Source organism: Nannobrachium achirus (genome assembly GCF_963921795.1).
Source record: "Nannobrachium achirus genome assembly, chromosome: 3".
Lineage (NCBI taxonomy): Eukaryota > Metazoa > Chordata > Actinopteri > Myctophiformes > Myctophidae > Nannobrachium > Nannobrachium achirus.
The window spans coordinates 76,645,415-76,662,521 of NC_137812.1; the positions used below are offsets into that span (position 1 = coordinate 76,645,415).

A 17,107-nucleotide genomic window follows, 5' to 3' on the forward strand; every position below is an offset into this window, starting at 1 on the left:
AAAGGCTAAAGAGTGTACAACGTCGGTACAGAACTGTTTTCTGCAAGTGGAAGTGTGCGGTAAAAATAAGCAAAGACACTTTGTCTGATGTGTCTGCTCCCGATGATGACTTACAAGAGGCAATTCAGAACATGGGAATGACCTCAGAGTTAACATCCATTTATGAAGAGTTACGTCGACTGGAAACCCCTGAACCAGACTTGCGACGTAAGATAGACACCTGCGTGTCTCTTTCACACCTTATTATTCAGAAGGCAACAAGGAGACTCCAAAGGCATGTATCAGAAGATGACGAACTATGGCCTGACTTTGGATCTATCTTAGATTCAACAAGTTCCTTGTTAGAGCCACCGTCTCAGTCAAAATGTGATACTCATTCAAGCAACAACACAGTCAAAAGAAACGAGGCTGCAGCTGAAGCCGCTGCATCTCAAGAAGTTCTGGCAGTGTTGGATGAACAAGAGAGGGAAACAAGAGAGGTTTTAAGGTTACAAGCTGAAGAAAAGGAACGACAGGCACAGTTCGAAACTGAGAAGCTAACAATGGAAGCAGAGATGGAAGCAGAGAAGCTAGCCAGACAACGAACACTGGAAGCTGAGATGCTAGCCAAACAACAAGCAATGGAGGCTGAAACGATGGCCAGAGAGCTAGCAATAAAAGAAAGGCAACGTAAGATTGAACGCCTAGAAGAAGTGAAGAAGCTGAATGCTGCACAAGCTCGAGTAAGGGTGTATGACCTAGCAGAAGGCATTTCCCTTAATGCTCCAACCTCCCCTTTCGTTCCTCAGACCCTGACATTCCCAACACAAACCCTCAACATTTCAAGTTCCCCCGTCATTCCTCAATCTCAACCAAGAACACAAGCCCTTAATGTTTCAAGTTCCCCATTCATTCCTCGATCCCTACCAGTTACAGTACAAGTTCCCCAAGTCTCAAGCAACCCATTCATTCCCCAATCTCAGCCGGTTGTAACACAAGCCCTCCACGTCTCAAGCCCTCATTCATTCCTCAATATCAGCAAGTCACAAGTCAAGCCCAAAGTCCCCAAAGTCTACAGCAAGCTGCATCAAATTCAATGTCTCTGCCACAAGGACAGGACAGCACTAATTTTGTCAATAAGCTAGCAGAAGCTATAAGTGGAAATCGTCTTCCAACACCAGAGCCCACTGTATTTACTGGAGACCCTTTGCAATTCAGAGGCTGGCAACTGTCTTTCAGAACATTAATAGACAAGAAAAACATTTCGAAGGAAGAAAAACTGTACTATCTGAGAAAGTACCTAGGAGGCGCTGCAAGGAAAGCCGTTGAAGGTTTCTTCCTACTAGGCACAGAAGGAGCATACGACACAGCCTGGCAGCTGTTAGAAGAACGGTTTGGAAACCTATTCCTAATTGGAAAGTCTTTCAGAGATAAGCTCAATGCATGGCCAAAGATAAGCCCTAGGGACGGCTATGAGCTAAGAGATTTTGCAGATTTCCTCTGGGGCTGTGAAGCTGCAATGACTCACATTACGTCATTGAATATTCTCAACGACTGCAGCGAGAATCAAAGGATACTGCTGAAGTTACCAGATTGGTTGGTGTCCAGTTGGAACCGCAAAGTGAATGAAGAGCGGAAGAAAGGTGTTGATTATCCTTCTTTCAAAGTGTTTGTAAACTTCCTGTCAGTAGAAGCAAAGATTGCTTGTGATCCCATATCCTCAATACAAGCAATAAGGAGCTCTGAAGGAGAGAAACCAAGACAACCACGAAGCCAACCCTTTCAAGCAAAGACATTGGCCACAAACATGACACAGAGTAAGACTCTCTCATGTGTCCTCTGCGAAAGAACAGGACATGACCTTACCAAGTGCAGAAAGTTCCAAGAGAAGACACTTGAAGATCGTGTTAAGTATGTGCAAACAGAGAAGCTTTGCTTTGGATGTTTAAAGACTGGTCATCGCTCAAAGGAGTGTGAGGACAAGAGCACATGTGAAAAATGTCAGAGGAGACATCCGACATGTTTGCATGATGACAAGTTCAACGAACAACAAAGGTCAAGACCTCCAAGAGAAGACAACTCAAATACTGAGGCAAGCGCTACAGAGGCAGATACTACAGAGGTGAATGCAACAGCATTCACAACTGCCACCAGAGTCGTAAAAGAAGGTGTAAACACACACACACGTCCTCAATCGTACCAGTCTGGGTCTCATCCATAAAACAGCCAGATCAAGAAGTTCTTGTCTATGCGCTCTTAGACACACAGAGCAACAAGACGTTCATTCTTGATGAAGTGGCCCAAGACATAAAGACAGACAAAGAGAAAGTCAAAGTGCGACTATCAACAATGTCTACAAGATCAACTGTCGTACCGTGTCAGAAATTGACAAACCTACAAGTAAGAGGATACAACTTGGAGAAAAGAATCCTGTTAACAACAGTTTTCACACAGGAGTTAATTCCAAAAGACAAGTCACACATTCCAACTTCGGAGACGGCTCTAAGGTGGCCTCATCTGGAACAATTGGCGGATAAGATTCCACCTCTGTTGGACTGCAAGATTGGCCTAATGATCGGCTTCAACTGTCAACAAGCCCTCCTACCGAGAGAGATCCTGTCGGGTGAAGATGGTCATCCTTATGCACAGAGGACCGATCTTGGCTGGAGCATCGTTGGCTGCTCACATCCGGTGGACGACTGCAGTGATGTAGTGGGAACCAGTCACAGAATCATCATGCAAAAGGTGACACCTGCTGTGCAGCCATCAGTTGGAATCAAAACAGAAGTGCACACAGAAGTGCACAAAGTGTGCAAAGCTCAAGTTAAAGACATCAAGCCAACTGACAATGAGCAACACACAGTTCAGTCAAAGGAGAGACCCGACTGTCCTGTGAATCAGAATCTCCCACATGGAGAGAAAATGGTGGGAGAACGAGAAATGACCACTGAGCCTTGCAAGGTTCATGTCAACGAAGTCAAGACCAAGGAAGTGAATTCAGTGAGGAACCACTTTGCAAAGCCTTCTAACAAGTCCAGAGGAAGGAAACGGAAGCGAGAAGACTTCACTGAAATCATTAAGAAAGCCAAACCTCTAACAGAAAGCACCCTGGACAAGAACAATGGCCTCAGGGTGGGAGGGCAGCTATCCCGATCAAACTTATACCACAACGTGAAACATCCCACACCTGGACAGTTTCACAAAGAAGACCTCCATCAGAAGAAGAGGTGGAGAAGAGTGCACTTCCTAGCCAGTGAATTCTGGCCCAGATGGAAAAGTGAATGCCCTGGTGCAGATGGTGCAAAGAAGCCACTGGTCAGAGACACCACACTTAGAATAAGGCACACTACACAAGTCATGTACCCACATACATAAAGTCACACACTCACGCAAAGGTCACACACTCAAGGTCGAACCTTTGATTTGTTCTTTTCATGATTTCTTTTGTTTTAAGAAAATCCCACATTTCGAATGTGATTGATTTTGGTGGGAGTGTAAGTGCTGTTACAAGCAAAAAACTATAAAAATACTAAAATGGCTAAAATACAATAATTAATGGTCATAAATTCATAAAGCATAAATAACTAAAATAAGTTCATGGTATAAATAAATAATTGGGTTCATAAGTGATTTCATGTAAGGTTAAAAATGCATAATATTAAGATATGTGGTTAAAACATTATGGGATGGAAGAAATATTCACTGCCTGTCTATTAGCTGCACACGAGACCACTTTGATGTAGGCTTGATTACATGTCATGGCTCACAGGTGTGACAAACAGACCTGCACTCTGCCTAGCAGCACAAGCTGAGCTCTGCGTCTTCCAGTCAATAAGATGCACCTCTAAAGTTTATTTTACGTTAAAAAGGACAAAGAAAGACGGTGAAAGGAAAAACTGTAAGAACCGTATGCAACCTCCGTTGCATACCGAAGAACCTCTGTTCACAATAGCGGCCACCGAGGTATTCTATGATTAGATTTGACTTTGATGTGGACACTGTTTGATGGACACTTCGCTTCGCGCAATTCTTGTTCTGTATTTTCATTTCATGTACTGTATGTTTGTGATTACTGTACAAGTTATTGATTATTGTTTGTTATTTGTGTGTGAACTTAGTTCTCACGGCATGTTTGGAGGAGAAGAGAGGAGGAGAATAAACTGCCCGTTTTCATAAAGAACCGACGCCGACCTGTGTTTGTTGTGAAGGGAGCTACACCTGGACTGCCGTCGCGGCACCCCAGGGTGGCCCGTCACCCCAGGGTGGCCCGTCACCCCAGGGTGCCCCAGCACCCCAGGGTGCCCCGTCACCCCAGGGTGCCCCGTCACCCCAGGGTGCCCCGTCACCCCAGGGTGCCCCGTCACCCACTTTGAAAAGCCCTGCATTAGAGGATGATGTAATAATTGTGACTCACTGCAGTATCATCCAGTGCAGGTCTCCATGGAGCTGCTCTGGTCTTAGAGTCCTTGTTTAGTTGTTTAGTTCTGCTGCTAAAGTCTTGTTTAGTTGTTTAGTTCTGCTGGTCTCTTTGCTCAAAGTTCTGCTGGTGTCTTTACCAGACTGAATGAACAGTGACTTCACCCTCGTGTTTCCCTGCCTTGTTCTTGCATAATCTGTTATAATCTGTGGGCTTCTGTGTTTTTATGGTCACGAGTCACGTTCTGTTCTCTCTTCCCCGTTTGGTTGTGTCAGCGTTGAGTCACGCAGACCAACCCAGGAGGAAGCGACACGTTTGGTTTCAGACTCTCTGCAGTTAAAACTCTATCAGCAGTAGGCCTAAATAAGTACATTTACTCAAGTATAATTTTGAGGTAATTTGTACTCCTACTTTTTACTGAAATGTCCAATTTCCAATAACCTACTTTTACTTCTACTCCGCTACATCTCAGAGACAAATATTTTACTTTTTACTCCACTACAATAATTTGAAACCTTTAGTTACTTTCTAGACTTAGATTATTATTACAAAACATAGATTAACCACTTTATCACTACAGGGGTCACTGTATAACAATGACTGACAGGTTATCAACATTATGATATCAGTACAAGTAATACTGTATAACAATATGCTTCCTCTGTCTCAGTCCGGGTCCCCAGATGATTTAGCTCAACATGCAACATTGTTTCTCACTCAACATACAGCAGGGTACCGTACTGTGTTCACATTTATGAAGTTACACTTTAAGGACTTTTTAATAGGCCTACCAAATTGGCCACATTTTACAAATATTATGCAAGAAAGAGCCAAACATTGTGGAAAATTGCCGATCTACAAGCTCACAACGCAGCAACGTCTGAGCTTGTTCACAATGTTTATCTGTGGAATCGAGTCAAACTAAGTAGGCCTTCAGTGGGGGTAACAGTCTGAAAGGTTTGATTGATGGGTTCCTGGAGAAACGTATGGGCTAAATGATGACCTCTGACCTCTGGAGACATCTCTACAGTCATGTGATCAACATGGATCTGTCCCATTTCCCATAGTCCCTCCTGATTGGCTACCATTGCCTTCTAAAGTTTGTGTATGCGACCTGACGTTGGCTTATCTCCCGATTAGGGAGTCTTACTGCTAGGGCTGTCACGATATGACATTTTACATGACGATTAATTGTCACTCAAATAATTGGCGATTAACGATTTAATTGTGTTTTTGTCGTTGATAATTACATTTCTGTTTGGCTTTTAGGCTTTGAAGTTGTACATGGTAGATATGAAACATAACCTAAATATACAAATAAATTACTGACATATTTGACAACTTACTACTTAAAAAATAACTTTGATAGTGGAAATAGCCGATCTACAAGCTCACAACGCGTCACGATGCGTTGTGAGCTTGTAGATCTGCTATTTCCACTATTTTGGACATTTTTCAACATTCACGATTATGACGATTATGACAAAATAATTGCGATAATGTCAAATAATCATGATTAGACGATTATGTAATAATTGTGACAGCCCTACTTACTGGTTTTATTGTGAACATTAGTGAGGACCAATTATATGCAGATAGGTTGAAAGTGTTGAAGTTGTCCTTTAATGTCCCACACAAAAGCGTCAAAAATAGCAGACATACAAAGCTTGAAACACGGCACCAAGCAACGCCTTTCCAACTTGTAGAACTGCTTCTTTGGCTATTTTTTTAATTTGAATCCTGACAAGTAACAGAACATATGCGGTTCCTCCTTGACAGAGTTGATATTAGTGCAGTTCATAGCAGTTATTAAACAGAGATTCTTGCACAACTCGGTGCGTAGCAGCAGCAGCTTGTTGTGCCAAGAACTGAAGGAAATGATTAACTGCACTGATAAAGAAATATTGACGAAACCCAAAGAGATTCAACCAAACTATCAGTGCACTTCACAGATTAAATGCAACCCCAAGACTAATAATCAATTATTACAAATCACATGTACATTATTAGTACAGTTTGTAGCTGATTGTGAGCCATTAAGTGATGTTACAGGTGATCTGTGCTACTAGACTAACGATATGACCAGTAAGACTCCCTAATCGGAAGATAAGCGACCGTCAGGTAGCAGCGTGATTTTAGGGCAAAATCTGTAGGAGCAGTGTCCAAAAAATGTGTTTTGCAAGAATCGGCCTCATGGTGGCGCTAGAAGAGGGTCATGTGAGAATTGATGGAGGTTGTGGTTTGGCAGGCAAGGAGTTTGTGTGCAAATTGTGGAGTGTATCTCTCACCACACAAACTTTCTCCCTGTGACTCTCTGTGATTTCACCTCTGTTTGAATGAACTGCTGTGCAAACAAGACAGAGCCTGTGTGTGTGTGTGTGTGTGTGTGTGTGTGTGTGTGTGTGTGTGTGTGTGTGTGTGTGTGTGTGTGTGTGTGTGTGTGTGTGTGTGTGTGTGTGTGTGTGTGTGTGTGTGTGTGTGTGTGTGTGTGTGTGTGTGTGTGTGTGTGTGTGTGTGTGTGTGTATGTGCGTGCGTGCGTGCGTGCGTGCGTGCGTGCGTGCGAACCCGTGTTCTGACATTCATTCTGACTGTGGTGTTGTTCTAACGCACGCACGCACGCACACGCACACAACGTGGATCTGCTATTTTCACTACGTTCACTCGAAAATAGTAACACAAAAATGAACCTTTTAGGCACCTTATAGTCCCATATATTTTTCAAGTCCTCAATCTTTTCATAATATTTATATTCAAACAATACTTGTGCTTTGACTAAATTCTTAAAAGCTACTAAACAGTCACACCTTTGCCCTCCATCCATTTCTACTAGGAAAAAAATGTCCATTTTTCTTTGCTTGATGCCCAACAAAGAAGTTCAACAATCTGTCTTGTCTTCTTCTTTTCCCCCAAACATAAAGCCACACATAAACATCTGTTTAGTAAAGTTCTCCCCAACAACAACAACAACACTGAATAAAATATGCCAATCTTGAACGTTGTGCAAACACTGATATAATAATGATGGTTTCTCTTACGTGCAAAACAGACCAAAACCATTTGAAACCTCAGGATTTAAGATGCAACAAAAGCATTCCCTGCTACGACCCAGAGGACATTTCTCTCAACATACATTTCTCACCAAAAGACAATAATATCACCAGAAACACAAGAGCTGGTCCTGAATGACCAGAGCAGCTCTGTAACTCTGACAGTGTTCAAATGGAACCAAATGGACCCGTAATGGTCCATTTGGTTCCATTTGAACACTGTTAGAGTTATGAGGGTCATTTCAAATAAAACATTTGAGAACCACCAGTACTAGTTGGTTTTGGACATCCAAGGTTTCCACCCGACAACGACGATATGCTATAAATATAAGGTGCTGGGAGTGAAAATTATAATGTAGGGGTGCCTCGGATTAAAACAATATGTATGGGGTGACCTGAGACTAAAAAGTTTGGGAAGCCCTGGTTTAGCAGACGCTCTTATTCCAGAGTGACTTACAATAAGATATGTCAGTACATCAACAACAATATAACACATGCATAGAAAACAAGACATAGACCACACACCTATATCAGTTAAAAACCTTTTGAAGAGAGAGAGAGAGAGAGAGAGAGAGAGAGAGAGAGAGAGAGAGAGAGAGAGAGAGAGAATCCATGCCATGTGTGATTCTGAGAGTTTGCAACATTTAACCAAATCATTTTGCAACCTCTTAAGAGTGTTAAATTAACATCACAGCAGTTTAATAACTATGATATAAACTCATAATTATTACAGTTTAATAACTATGATATAAACTCATAATTATTACAGTGTAATGACTATGATATAAACTCATAATAATTACAGTGTAATATCTAGACTCGCCTGAGAGACTCACCTGTCAGTCAGTCAGATGTGATGTGAACTCTGTGAGTCCAAAGATCCGTTTGTCGTCAGTTCTGTTATCAGAGGAATGCACTTCACTCTGCCCCCCCCCCCCCCTTCAGTGCATCATCAGCCAGTAGGAAGGGGAGGGGTCAGAGAGAGGACTACCCCCCCCCCCCCGTTATCTGTCAGCCCTGCTTTTAACCACGTGCCACACGCACACGCACGCACTCACGCACGCACGCACGCACGCACGCACGCACGCACGCACGCACGCACGCACGCACACACACACACACACACACTCCATTCAATTCATTTCAAAGGAGCTTTATTGGTATGAGAAAACATACGTTTATACCAGGGGTGGCAACTTGGTGATGGCCACTATATTTTCACAAAAAACAGCAGTGCGACGCATTTTGAGCTTTTAGATCGGCTATTTTGCTATTTTGGAATTTAATTTTAGGTACTAATATAGACTGAAGGAATTAAAGAGGGTCATGTTTGCATGTTTGGAATTATAACAGCTGAAATCAATAATCAGTATTCTGATATTAACCTGCGGGCCGCAGTAAGTGAATGTGAGGGCCGCATGTGGCCCCCGGGCCGCCAGTTGACCATGGTTTATACATTGCCAAAGCAATATAATAAAAACATTTGAAGAGTACAGGCGGAGGACAGAGCTATGACACTATATTGACATGTATATAACCACCAGTGTTGGGGAAGTTAAAGTTACATGTAACTGAGTTACGTAACTAAGTTACATTTAGCTGTAACTTGCTGGTAACTGAGTTACATTCATATTTCTGTAACTCGTCAAGTAACTGAGATACTTTATGGATAAATTTTGCCTCAAGTTACAAGAAGTTACAAGCGAAGTTATAATTTTACATTTAGGTTTTGTTAACTCATCTGGTGCCGATCCCGAACTAGTTCGGCTTTATTTCAATCCAATACAATCTTTTTTTTATTAATTCACTTACCCCGAGCTGCTTGTAGAGTCGTGGGTGGTCCTGGCTCGCTAGCCGCTAGCCAGCTAGCCGTTCTACTCTGTCCGACGATATATTCCATTAAAAATGGTTTAAAATACATTTTTGAGCTCCCCAATGTTCACCCGATGTTCGGCGCCGCTTCCGATGAGTACACGAGTGTGCCGATCCCGAAGTAGTTCGGCTTTATTTAATTAAATGAATAAAATGATAAGAGGCCTTCTGAAGCCTGGCTTGATTTTTGTAGCTACTAGCCGAAAGCTAACAACGTCCCGGCCGGCCGTAATTTGCGAACGCAATCGCCAATCTCCGCCTAATCCAATGAAAGACCGCATCTTTAAAGGCTTATATCTCTTTTTTGTGTTTTAGGAAAGCGGCGCGAGGTTTATTTACGGCGAAATCGCCCAAAAAGGATCTTTTAGATGACAAAATGGGAATAGCCATTCTGTTAGCATCTTCATCCGGGACATTTCCATGCCGTGCATCAACGTGAGCACGTCAGGTCCTGGAAGCTGAAGTCCTGGAAGCTAAAGCGCTCGCCTATGAGAGATGCGCTGGCATTCTTTGGCCCCTAGAGGGCGCTGGCATGCAGATAGTTAAGATTGACGATCAAATGTCCTCAACATATCATAATTCATAATTCTTTCTTCCTTTTTAACTTTATTTTAGGAACACAGATGTTTACTAAAGAAAATGTGAACCTTTTTGAAATAAAATATAAAACTCAGTTGAGAGGCATATTTCTGCTGGCATGTGACTTTTTTTGTAGGATATTATATTTTTTTTATGTACACCAAATGTACATCCTCAATTTAACGCTGAAAAAAAGTAACTCAAGTTACTAAAGTTACGTTTTCTATGTAACTTGAAACTGTATAAGTTACATTTATCCAGGGGTATAACTTTAACTTGATCAAGTTACTGTCGTGGTGAGTTACTTGTAACTGTACAAGTTACACTTTCAAAGTAACTTCCCCAACATTGATAACCACACAATAGTGTCATAGCTTTGATTGATTGAATTTAAGACTTTATTGTCAGTTTGCATCGGACAAAGTACAGTTTCATGACCGTACAGTTCACTGGTACAAGGCCAACTAAAAGGAGATCCTTAGTAAGCTTTTCGGCTTATTTACACAGGAAACCTTTATGTATCTCATATAACATTGAATGACAGACGGATCATAGAACACAGTACTATGCAGTAGATATAGTCAGGAAAAAATATATACATTTACAATAGAAGGGTCAGGGGGAGGGTAAGGCTGGACCAGGTTTGTTTTTACCAGTTACGAGCGGCTGCCGCCTGTTCAGAGTGATTTTAAAGGATGCTAGGGATCCACACTCCTTTAAGGCCTTCGGCAGGGCGTTCCACATTTTGGTGGTATAGCAGGAGAAGGAGTTTGACCCTTTAGCTCCGCCTCCAGTGGACTGGCAGACCACTGTAAGGGCGTGTATCAAAACAACATCCCGCTTCCAGCAGTGGAAGCTTGTGATTGGCTGAACCGGAGGTAGGGAGCGCTCCATTGTGTTGGCCTGGACCGCGCGGAGGTGCAGAGAGCTCACTGGTGTATAGGAGGTTATAGGTAATATAATAGGACTACATGTGATGTTTCATAACATATAACACAAGAAATAATCATAACACATTATAAACATTCTATATGTATAAGGTCAAGTATTCTACTTAATAATTGGGACTTACAAGAACCATTATCATAGTTATAATAGACCTACATTTACAGTAGTTCAGGCATTTTGGTTTGATAAGGTTGTGGGCAGAACAATTTGTCCTTGTTTGTTATTTCACTATTTTTACTTTAATTATAATTAAAGACACTTCATAGTGAATTAGTGATTATAATAAATAGCCTATGTCATGATTGCTAGATCAGATTGTGTTTATAACGCTGGTCCGTCATCTCCACTGAAAACAAGCGCTCCCCCCTTGTTCCATTGTTGGAACCGGGATGTTGTTTTGATTCCCGCACTGCAAGGCCTCCTGGTCTGTTGCCTCTCTTCTCACTGGTAACCGCCGGTCACTTCGCCAAAATTCCAACTCGCCAAATTGTCCACGCTCATTGGGCAGGCTTGTCAATGCTCCTGGATTTGCCAGGATGATTGGCAATTACATCTACTATGTTAAATATTTTCTCAGCCTCTTCTCAGTAGCTGTGTTCACAGGAGGGAGGGGCCGTCAGGTAGCGGGGGCTGGGGGTAGATTCCCCCGGGGAATAAAGTGCCTTCTTGTAGTTGCACTGCACATGCACTCAGGGGCATCACGAGGGAGTGGGACTGAGTTAGAAGAAAAACTACTATTATTTTATATCAGGGGTCTTCAACGTTTTCAGGCCGAGGACCCCTTAGCTGAGAGAAAGATGAAGCAGGGACCCCCACAACCTCTTCATAGATTCCATATAGTTTCATTGTTTGACACCACAATCATCAGTGTATTTTGGATTCATGTCAATTTGTGTTTTCAGATATTTAACCACTTGAACCGTCAATACTTAATAAACTTAACCTTTCACTCTGTACTTAGTCTGCTCTTTTTCCCCTCTACACCAAACCTTTTTGCTGAAAATAGCCAATCTACAAGCGCACAACACCTCGCGCTGCGAGGCGTTGTGAGCTTGTAGATCTGCTATTTTTGGCTTAAGTTCTCTGAATATGGACGCTAGGTTTCAAGTAATATAAAAAAAAAGGAGAAAAAAGTTTTTATCACACAAAGATTTGGAGGACCCCCTGTAGTAACTCTGAGGACCCCCTAGGGGTCCCGGACCCCCTGTTGAAGATCCCTGCTTTAGCTATTGAAAAATAGCAGATACTGTATACAAGCTGTGAACTTGTAAGATCTGCTATTTTTGAAAGGTCGTGAAAATGTGTGCAAATCTTTGAATATATGTACAGTATGTATATGCCTATATATTTTTATTTTTAAAAAAAGGTTTAACATCATGCCCAGGTCTCACACACGCACACGCACGCGCACGCACGCACGCACGCACGCACGCACGCACGCACGCACGCACGCACGCACGCACGCACACACACACACACACACACACACACACACACACACACACACACACACACACACACACACACACACACACACACACACACACACACACACACACACACAGTACCATGTGATGGTGCAGTTGCTCCTGACTCCTAACAGCTACAACATGTCTTTGTTCACCGACCAACAGAAATCAGATCATGTGGATCTGAAATGAAATGAATGTATTTGTTATTGGTTTTATTTTCCTGTAGGCTACAACAGGGTTTCTCAACCTTTTTTCTGCATGGCCACACTTTTCATGTCCCAAGAATCCATGGTCACACCAACATAATACGGGGGTGTAAATATCTTCACTGTCGTGAAGAAACCTTGTATCTCCAAGTTTCAATTATCTTCACAAAGTAAAGCCCTGCTTCATCATGCAAGGCTGTCGCACAACAGTAGTGAAAACAGCAGATCTACAAGCACACAACGCCTCGCACCGCGAGGCGTTGTGTGCTTGTAGATCTGCTGTTTTCACTAGTTTTAAATCATTTTTAAAATGATAAATACAATACTGGCTTTCAAGCAGTTTCAAGGGGCAGACTTGACCCTTCTCAGGGGCACACCAAAGGTCCCCAGGACCAGTGGTTGAGAAACACTGGGCTACAGTATATGCCTCTCTACACCTGTCCCCCACCCCCCCACCCCCCCACCCCCAAAGCACACTCATTTACATTACAAAACCTCACACAAATTCACACAAAACTGACAGAAACATTTGTCGACTGTCTTTTTTCACTTGATGAAGACTGAATCGCTACGATGACTAAAACTAAGACTAAATACACACAAAAATATACAATTTTGTCAACAAATAAAAGCTAGACTATAATGCTAGAGATGGACTAGTGGAGAAGAGATCCAGTAGAATTAAAAGACCAAATAGTTTTATGTTTGGTTGCTCTGAAAATAGCAGATCTACAGTTGTGTTGTGAGCTTGTAGATCAGCTATTTTCAAGTGTAAAATCAGGCAGGAGACGTGCAGAAATGGTAGTTTTATCCCACAGTGTTTGCAACCGTTTTCTTTTTTCACCCGGTGTCAATTATCTAATGTAATCCTGGGCTCTGCTCTCCCTCTACCAACCTGGGGAGAGCAACAGACTGACCTCATGCTTCCTTCCATGCATGAGGAGTCCAAGCTGCTTCTTTTCACCTGACAGGGAGGAGTTTCCCCGGTTGGACGTAGCGTGATATTCCAACCAGTTCATTTCCCCTTCATCAGGAACATCCCAAAAATAACCTTTTACGGTCTTTTTTACTTTGGAAGTCCTCTGTATTTAATTCATGGACATAATAAATAGCAAGCAAAGAAAACATTCAATAATATCGCAGTTATAATAAACACTTTATGTACAGGATAGGGGAAACAAGGGGGTGGGGCTAATGTAAGGGGGGGGGGGGGGGACTCACCTCTTCAGACTTCACTTCAGACTCCACCTTAGCCCATAGCACTTACCGTAGCACTCACCTCTTGGGCCCCTCATTGATTACGGAGTCCTTGTCTGGTATCTTATATTACTTATATAAATCTCCCTAGGAGGTGCTCTTATTGGGACCCTCATTGATTACAGAGTCCTTGTCTGGTATCGCGACGCCCCAGCTGCCTTAAAGCTAAAGCTCCAAACAGCCCAAAACAAACTAATTAGGGTTGTGCTTGGTCTTCCACCTCAGACCCACCTTACCGATCATCACCATGAAAGCGTGGGGTGGCTCAAAGTAGCTGACAGAGTACAGCATCTTGCAATGGGCCTGGTGTACAAGATACACTACACCTCCAAGATTCCCATGTACCTGACAAACTACTTCTTAAAGGTCAAGGATGTTCACGATCATAACACCAGAGGCAGCTCCACTAATCATCATCAGCGTAGATTTAACACTAAACAAGGCGCTAACTCGTTCTCCTGCTATACCATCAACATGTGGAACGCCCTTCCACAAGCCTTGAAGGAGAGCAAATCCCTAGCCTCCTTCAAAATTGGTATTAACTCATCTAGTGCCTTTCGCGTGATGTCACGCAATAAGTACTAGAGTACGTATAGTGCCGAATGCGCGATGTCGCGCGAAAAGTAATATATTACTGTAACGGCGAGTAAAAATACCTAGTACAATGGCCGACGCTCCGGAGACGAAATCCGCGCTGATTTGTCATCATCACGGCTCCACGAGCACACAATAGTCATCCCATAACATTGAGGTGGACGGCCGATCTCATCTTTAATGTCCATTATCTCAAAACAACACTTTAGAAGCGAAGATGGAGGCAGATGCTCGCTTATAAAACACATGTATAAACGCTCCTATGCAATCCAGCATGGCACCACGTAAACAATGATCGGTTCCGTCGCAGGATCCGATGACGTCAGACCGGAAGTACTTCCGGTCTAGACTTCTGGCCTTCAAAATAAGACAATGGCCGTTAATGGGGCCGGGAGGGGGCACTCTGGACCCCCTAATCCGTTAATGTCCTGGGCTCTGGATGAGTTAACACAACTACTGCCTCTTAATCTGAAGGTTTGCTTGGTGCCTCGTTGCCACGCCGTTTCCTCCATAGGCCGCCGCTATTATTTTGAAGGGCTGGAAGGGGGTTGTTTTTGTTTTTTTGGATTATCACTTGACGGCAACGATTACGTCATCTAGTCACATGACAGTGTGGGTCCAGAAGGGAAACATGGCTGCGCCCATCCCGAGTCTAGAGTGTGCAGAGTGGAGACCCCTCTTTGTATACAAATGTCTTTTATGAGTTATTGAAGTCTCTTTATGGGCCTCTCAATGGATTTACTATGGAGGAGCTTCACTTCGCGTGCACGCCCGACGTGCGTTGTAAACAAATCGCGGACATTAACGATGCGGGCGGGACCGGAGCGACGTACAGTAAGTAATAATATCTTTACTGTATATACAGTAAGATTGACAGTCCTCACCGTCAACGGCGCCATGGTATTAACCCTTTCAATGACGGTGAGCGTCGTCAACAGCAGCAGAACAGTTAAAAGTCACCTTCAGACAGCTGCTACCCGTGACTTGAAAATAGACATGCCCCCCCCCCCCCCTTTTTCTTTTTTTTCTGCCTTTGTATTTGATGTTATGTTTTTGAAACTGATATTATCCTAGATAAAGTACTATGTTCTATATCCGTCTGTCTTTCAATGTTATATGAGCAGTGTTGGGCAATATTACTTAGGAGAGTAATCGTTACATATTACTTATTACTCCTTGGAAAAATTAATAATATTATATTACTTATTACTTGGAATCAAGAGTAATATATAATATATTAAGTTATATTACTTTTCTTTTTTTTTACCCTGCAAAAGAAAAGAGATGTAGGGTACAACGACACAATCTGTTTAGCCAGCTCCTTTTAGAACATAATCCAATTTATTGGAAAAATAAGTCTCCAATCAGCCAAACAAGCTTTATTTGACATGTGATCAGTGCAATTTTACAAGACATTTAAAACTGTCAGTAATTTTGACCCTATGGTCTTTAACTCAGAATAAAGGATATAGGCCTAATCAGAAAGCAGCCTACTTTATTAGGAGTATCTGTAAGTTGAAAAACAATCCAGCACCACGGAGATGAAGAGAAACTACTTCTCCCTGTGTGTCGTTGTGTGTAAATGAGAAGAGGAGGGGCTCACTGTGTGTGTGTGTGTGTGTGTGTGTGTGTGTGTGTGTGTGTGTGTGTGTGTGTGTGTGTGTGTGTGTGTGTGTGTGTGTGTGTGTGTGTGTGTGTGTGTTGCGACGCAATCTACCACTCGCTGCGCAACTCTGTGTCAAGTTGACCTCACCCTGTAGACCCTTCTACAGGTGATCCCTCCCTCAGCTCACCCTGTAGACAATATGCCACTACTAGAGATCATAAAAGCACAGTGTGACCACTAGAGGTCCACCCTGTAGACAATATGCCTTCCGGTGTGTTCCAAGATTTCTAGTGGAAGTCTGCGTTTAACGGACGTTACGTCATGCGGTGCGGGTCTGTTTACATTCCCCAGCGAAACAACTAAAATAGATTGTAGCTCTTAACTCACTCTTAATAGGTGTAACATTGCTTGAATCAAGGTTTTTGTTTGTATATTGTTTATTGCGAGTGCAACCGACGGAGCAGGAGACGTAGACCAGAGTTAATTTCGTGCAGGGAATACGTTTGCAGGAACACCGCACCGTGAATAAAATACAGCTTCCGGTGAAATTCCTACGGCGGAAGTTGAACGCTTTCTGCCTTCTATTGTCACCAGGCTTTTCTCTTCGGCGATGAGTAAGCCTGGCTACACGAGGCTAAGTTGACCTAGGCTCTCAGAGAACATCAAAAGAAGTTAACGACCGTCAATTAAGCAGCTGCATGCGCTGCTCTGAGTGCTCTCCTCTCCGGCCAGCGAGGCACGAGTAACGAGTAACGAGTTGTTTTTTTGGCGGAGTAAAGCGTTATATATTACCGTTTTTGACAGAGTAATACCTTACACTACTCGTTACTGGATAAAGTAATAATATTACAGTAATATATTATTAGTAATTTGTTACTGCCCAACACTGTGGTTCCTGTGGAAATAAGCCTCGGCTTTCTAGGATCTCCTTTTAGTTGACCATGTACCAGTGATTTGTGCTGTCATGAAACTGCACTTTTTTCTATTGCAAACTTCTATTCTTCAATCAATCAATCAAACCTAGCCTCAATGACCATACATGTAATTTAGATAGTTTTTTGTTTTTTTTAGCTGCTTGGTCAACCTGTTTTTTTTTTAGATAAGCCTACCATTTCATCTTGCTTCTTGC

The 17,107-nt window shown here is 42.7% G+C and overlaps 1 protein-coding gene across 2 annotated transcripts in view; it reads right to left on the reverse strand.

Moving 5' to 3' along the window:
• Positions 1 to 8,322, reverse strand: part of LOC308281804 (equilibrative nucleoside transporter 1-like) — a 57,736-nt gene extending 49,414 nt beyond the window's left edge. Inside the window, exon 1 of one of the 2 annotated variants that reach the window (XM_080722116.1) lies at positions 8,281 to 8,322. The gene's annotated coding sequence lies outside the window, so the exon portion shown is untranslated. The remainder of the gene's footprint in view (positions 1 to 8,280) is intronic. The other variant, XM_080722115.1, reaches the window with a different exon arrangement.
• Between the last annotated feature and the right edge of the window lie 8,785 nt (positions 8,323 to 17,107).